We start from the raw sequence: 7,163 nt of genomic DNA, 5'->3' as shown, positions 1-7,163 counted from the left end.
AGGAACACAAGGAAGAAGCAGGCCACTCTCAGGTTCACAGGCCAGATCTAAGCTTATAGACCTTCCTGTGCCTCAGTCTGCATATCTAAACATTGTATGTTTCTGGCTCAGAAAAGCACTGAGGTAGATGGAAAGCAGCTGAGCAGCTGGAGTAAGGTGCACATAGATGAGTCCTGCTATAGTGGAGAAGTCTAAAACAGGTGTTTGACAGTTCATTTATCATCATTAGTCTTTGTCAGGGACTTTATGGTCTCTAGGATTAAGCTTGTTGAATGTTCTGCTCGTATTTGCTCCAAAATCACTAACATACCCTTTTGAGTCAGAGTACTGATTGAGTCACACTCTCCTGCTTGCAATTACTGATGAGTCAGTGATATCTGTTCCTCCCAGAATATGTTCAGATATCAATTATCTTTCATGATTCTGCTTGTTTTCATAAATAATTGATGGTCAACTGTTTAAATGAAAAATAACACCATCCAGTTTGCCCATAATAGATGTAAAACATCAAAATTTGTCAAGAAATGGAGAGGAAAGAGGCAGATTACTCCCTCCATTCTACCAGACACAAACCAATGGAGAACTGAGGCTGTTTGGACAGACACTCAGTGAAGACAGACAGATGTAAGATGTAGGGCTAATAACGAGTGCTAAGGAGAATCTCCATCCTTTATTGGATGCAGGGGGAAACATAGTGACAAAGAATGAGGAAAAAACTGAGGTATGTAATGCCTTCTTTGCCTCAGTCTTTAGTAATAAGACCAGTTTTTCTCCAGTTACCGAGGCCTCTGAGCTGGAAGATATGGTCAGGGAGCAGAATTAATCCCCAATACTTCAAGGGAAAATGGTTAGTGAACTGCTGCACCACTTAGACACACACAAGTCTATAGCTGGATGGGATCCCCCCAAGAGTACTGAGTGCAGAAGTGCTCACCGAGACACTTTCCATCATCTATCAGCAGTCTCGTCTAAAGGGGGAGGTCCTAGTTGGTGTGAGCTTAGCAAACTTGACACTCTTCTACAAGGAGTGCCAGAAAAAGGATCAGGGGAACTACAGGCATGTTAGTCTGACCTTGGTGCTGGGAAAGGTAATGGGGCAAAACATTCTGAGTGCCACCATGCAGTACACACAGGACAACCAGGCAAACATGCAGGGGTACATGAAAGGCAGGTCCTCTTTACTGTAAGGGTTACAGAGCACTGGAACAGGCTGCCCAAACAGGTTGTGGAGTCTCTTTCTCTGGAAACTTTCAAGACCCATCTGGATGTATTTTCTGTGTGACTTACCCTAGATTCTGTGGTGGTCCTACTCTGGCAGGGGGCAGGACTTGATGATCTCTAGACGTCCCTTCCAACCCCTAACATTCTGTGATTCTTGCTTGCCCAGAAAACTTGTGTTTGAATACTTTGGAGATACTCAGATTCTGACTGTTCATGGCCCTGGTCACTCTGCTCTGGTTGAGCCTACTTTAAGCAGAGGGGTTGGACTAGATTATGCAGATACTCTAACAAATTCAAGGCCAAGCAGTTTCCACAAGTATCTGCACAATACGAAACCTGCTGTGCCTTGGGAAAGGAGAGAAGCAGAATCACATTCCCCCAGGAAGAGGAGGAAATATCTAACATGCTATTCTAACTAATGGGCCAGAAGGTTAGGGCCAATGTAGGAAATGGAGCACGAATGATTTTATTCCCAAGTCTACTTTTAGGTGCTTACATTAAGAGCTTGCTTCCTTCTCAGTGGAGAGAGCTGGACTCTGGAGGGTGATGGAGAGAACTGAAAAACAGGCTGCTGCTCTGAATTGCCCACTGAACAAGAGCATATTTCTGCTCTGGCCCCAGTGGTAAATGAGGTACCCTAATGAGGTTTTCCAAGTGCTATTGTTTCTGCCAAGCTTCATATCCTACATTTGCACATCCTGGTATGTACTATGCCTTGAAAATTTAGAAGCTGATTTTCCTGTTTAGTCCATGAGGTTCACACCTCTGCTGTAAAAGTTCAGGGCGGCAGTTGTCTTTGTCTACCTCTATTGATGAAGGCAGGTTGGTGGTTCTGTACTGCTGTGTCGTGCACACAGGTCCAGAGGCCTTTTAGGTGTTGTCAAGCTGATGGATGACAGATAGACTTTACAGCAGAGGCAGTAAAGGAGATGGAGTAATAAAAAGAGGGAGGAAAGTCCACAGCATAGGACTGTAATGATATTTTTGACTATGTAAAAAAAGTTCTCAGAGATTTGTACAACTGGAAGAGATTCATGCCCTTTTCTTTTCTCAGGCCTTGGTAAGTAGAGGAAGGGCAAAAGGAGATGAATTCTTTGGTTATAAATGAAACAGAAAAGTATTATGACAGTAAAATTATTACAATGTAAAATTAAATTACCTACCTTGTGCTTTTGAATAAGGTGTTCTAATACAGAGAACTGACTCAGATTTTAAGAGCAACATGCACCAAAAATAGGAAATAAGCAGACAACTATTTTATGAGATCACTGTAAAAAGACTGGGAAATAAGATCAAGCTCCAAATGGAAATAAAGAACAATTTAGAAGATAGTTTTTGTTTCTTGTTTTCTTTTTAAATGTGTGCCATTGAGACACCTCATCATTCACTGGCAGGATTACAAAGGTGATAAGTAGGACAGACAGAGCCAGGTTATTCCTGGTGCTTCTGCTGTATTTCAAAGCTGCTTATAAGGTAACTCCAACATCGTCAGTCCTAGGAACACTTTACCTAAGCTTGTTACTCACTTTTGAGAGGTGTTTTTCCAAAAGAATGTGGATGAGATGAAGAGTGCAAAGGAGCTCAATGAGAATGATCAGTTGGAGGGGTCAGTTGTCTTCAAATGTATGAGGACAGTAGAGGAATCATAGAATTATAGAATTACAAAATGGTTTGGGTTGGAAGGGACCTTTAAAGATTATTTAGTTCCAACCACTCTGCATGGGCAAGGACACCTCCCACTAAACCAGGTTACTAGAAGCACCATCCAACCTGGTCTTCAACACTTTCAGGGATGGGTTACTCACACATTCCCTGGGCAACTTATGCCAGTATCTCACTACCCTTACAGAAAAAAATATAAATAAAAATTATTCCTAATATCTAATCTAAATCTATCCTCTTACAGATTAAGTCTTCTTAAAATTATTCAAGTCTTCTTCACGTTCCCTATGGATACAACAAAGCATTTCATTTTTTTCCCCTCCATGAGTCTTCACCTGCTGCAAAAATTGAAAGTAGCATTTAGTTCACAGGCTGGGGTGAAATCTTCAAAACGTTTTTCTGTAAAACAGACCTAGATTTTCTTGTAGGATCTTGTTCTACATGTTATCTGTATATAAACCCTGAAAGCCAGTCTGCTGTTCACCACTTCTAAACCTAGCACCTGATACCAACAGAATCTGCTTGATGCTACCAAATCCACTGAACTCAGCTAATACCCATAGGAAACACTTTTATATTTTAAATTAAGTTACAAAAGTGTATCTGCTTGGTTTTTTTCCAGTTTTCTGGCACCATATTTTGCTCTTTTCCACTTCCTCTAGATGCATGAAGATTAATATCACTACAAGGAGATTTTAGCTGTTACTAGACCCGTAAGACAAATTGCTAGTTAAGCTGGGGAAGCTTTAAGGCAGGGTTATGTTCTGTGGGCAAAAATGTAGCAGAATGATGAATTATACAGCCTAGGCTTTTGTGTTTGTTTTCCTGATGAATGCACTTTAAATTGTTGGGTAGGAGAAAGCTTTGCTGAAGCATACGGGTGACATTAACACAACAGAGTACAAGTGTCACTGGTGGAAGTTTTTGGCTTGGACTTTGCACTCTCTCCCTCTGTGTGTGCATAGTTTTTTTAAACAAGCCCATGTTTAGGGATTTTCTTGCCTCTTTATATACCTGGCAGTTTTAATTACAAAGGTGTTATATTAAACAAATAATTTGACAAGTTACTGAGGGATAACCTGTAAGAAATTACTACAGTAGCACTGATTTTACCTTCACTGCTTGAAAAGTTTACCATGGCATCATTTTCCCTACTTAAGATTTAGGCTAGCTTTACAGCACAAAGTGGAAAGGCTCTGCATTTTCAGGAATAAAACAGCTCTTTGTTGACTTTTTCAACTAGATATTTTAATTTTTATTAATTTTTTATTTTTTATTAATTCTCCTTACAATCTTACAATCCCTACATTGCCTGTGCTGGACACAGTTCACCCTTGTGTCTTGGTCAAATCTTGCTCCAGTTCCTCAGGTGCAGCCCCCCAGCCACCAAGGTTTCTTAAACCCAGAGTATCTCCCAACCTTTCACACATGTTCTTCCTAAGAGGACATAAATCACTTTTTTCTTATAAGAAACAATGTTATAAATAGTAATTATGTAATTATTATAACAGAAAATAACATAATTATAAATGTGCATATTGTGCTTATTGAAGAATACCAGAAACCTTTACAATTGTATTCTCAGCAGAACTGCCACTAACTTTCACCAGAAACTCCCAAATTGACACCAGCTGTGTCTTTTATCTCCCTCCATATGTCCCCTTCTTGTCTGGGTTATTTGGACTGTATACTCTTGAGAAAAAGAGTGGTCTCCTACTGTGCTTTTGTACAGTACCTAGTGAAACAGCAACCTCTACATGCCACCAGATTTATCTTTATTCACCTGCTCCACATCAAAGCACAGCCTACACAATAAACTGCTTGTCTTGCTTTTTGCTGGGATAGAGATAATTTTCTTCTTATTAGCTATCTACTATGGGATTTGGTATGAGAAGAATGTTAATAATACAAGGATGCTTCTAGTTGTTGTGAAGAAATCAAGGGCTTTTCAACTTCCCATGTTTTCCTAGTGTGCAGGTGCACAAGAAGCTGGAAGGGACCATAGCCAGAGCAACAGGTCCAGATTGGGCAATGGAATATTCCATGTCATGCAATGTCCTGCCTGGCATATAAAGCTTGGGGAAAAAGGAATGGCAAACATTCAGAGTGATGACCTTTGTTTTCTCACCATTATGCATGTTGTAATCTTTCATTCCTGGAAGTGGCTGGACACTTGCTTGCCCATAGGAAGTGGTGAATGATTTCCTTATTACACTTTTATTTTGTCTGCTGCTTTTGCTTTATTTAATAAACCATCTTTCTCTCAACTCATGAATTTTCTCACTTTTACCTTTCTGATTCTCTCCCCCATCCCACTGGGGGAAGTGAGCAAGAGGCTGGGTGGGGCTCAATTCCTGGCTGCAGTTAAATCACAACACTGCTGAAACCTGCTCTTTGGTCATTGCACCACTGGCACCCATAAAAGCAAACAGTTCAGAAACTGAACCGACCCACACAGGCTTTGTGAATAATGGTTTTGTGCATCATTTTGGCTGAACTGTTGACTCAAAAATACATATCAACCTTTAACATTACCTTGACAAGCTTTAAAAAACAAAACAAAACAAAACATAACAAAAACTAGAATTCATAAGCCATCTTCTCAGGGTATAAAAAGAAAATTAGAGGCTAGTTGTCCCAGGTGAGGTAAGTGATCAACTGGCAGATGTTGATTTATTTGATAGGAAGAGTTTGTGTCCACTATGCACTACACTCAGGTGCCAGCCTGAGAGTGTAGGTTATCTTTAGGATAATCTTCAAAAAATTGCTTGAATTTGACACAAGGTTTTGGACAACTGCAGCTTTGGTAGAATTCTTACCCAGGAAAATAGGTAAGACATGGACACAAAAAGTTTTGCCCTGCAATCCCACTACAATCAGATGAACAGCATTTTTTTGTCCTCTATACTCAAAGGAAACACAAACATGCTGTAACTTAGGGCTCCCTGCAGCAAGACTGTGGCATCCATGGGATCAATTGGCCAGAACTCCAGCGATGTGCTGAGAAAACTTATTTACTTCACTGTAAAACCACTCTGCAAAACGCAGGACTGAGAACTAATGTCAAGCCTCCCTACATTCCCTGGCACTTGGGAAATCATAGGTGTTAACTAACTCCAGTTCATTGGCACAACCGGGTTGTAAAGGCACAATTGGATAGCATTCCATAGCAGGGAAGCAGGTTGTGCTTGCTGAGCTACATGGCAATTTCCAACCTAAATGCATCAGCAAGGCTCCTGCTGTGCTTCTTCAGAGCAGCACTTGTGTCTCAGAGGTTACTCAAGTTCATGCTACACCATGGGTCACTCACTTATTGTTGGTATCACTATGATGGACAGCAAAGTTGTGCTTTTATGAGTGAACTGGATCAGGTGAGACCATGTTCTATGACTATCCATGCTCCTCAACTGTCAGCCTATCCTTGCTGGAGTTTCGGCTCATGCCAGTCAATGCTTCCCCAGAGATGTACAGGATATAGTTTGGGGAGTAGGGCACAGTTTGGGCCTGTTCCCAGTGGGGAAGAGAGAAATGTTAATCCTGTTCTGGGGAGCAGCACAAGGACTTAGGCACACAGAACCAAGCTATGCCATTCTATTTGTCTTTGGGCCTGTGACTAAATCCTGGCCCATTTTACTTAGGAATGAGACCATGTGTACATGGACCAAGCAAAAAGCAGGTTTACCTTGTTGATTCAGCAACAAAACAGCTATGCAGTCCAACCTTGATGCTTCTCCCACAGCCTCACCAAGAAAGGTCATGTCATAAGGTACCTAGAAGAGAGCTTATTTTTTCAAGGGTAGAATAGCAGGAAAACACACTTAGCCATAGTTTGGCCTAGTCACATATCTTTGTTCATGTAAGCTGAGACTCTGACCTATTTTATTAATTAGATTTAAAAAATGAGCACTTCATGCATTTGGCTGGATTTTTTTATTATTATTCCTTTCACTTTTTGCTCCTCAAAAGTTTTCTACAGTCTTTGGTATGCTCCACTTTCTCCTTCTCAGTATGCAAAAGCTACCCAAGACTGGACCTACTCTTTTAATTGACATATCTAAATGCATGAAGAGGACTCTTTTTTTTAAGCACTCTCTTTGGGAGGCAAAACTGAAGCTTTATCAGCCACAGCCAAGGCCCTTTTATTGGAAAACTCATTTAACAAAAGCTTCCTTAAAAGTGCCTTTTGACATCCCTACACCAGATAAGTAGATCATACTGAATGATCAGAATCTTCCTCCTCCCCTTAAAAATAATCAAAATTAAACAAGGCATCTTAGGGG

The sequence above is a fragment of the Chaetura pelagica genome, unplaced genomic scaffold (genome assembly GCF_000747805.2).
Source record: "Chaetura pelagica isolate M959 unplaced genomic scaffold, ChaPel_1.0 scaffold59, whole genome shotgun sequence".
Lineage (NCBI taxonomy): Eukaryota > Metazoa > Chordata > Aves > Apodiformes > Apodidae > Chaetura > Chaetura pelagica.
This window is presented reverse-complemented; position numbering follows the sequence as displayed.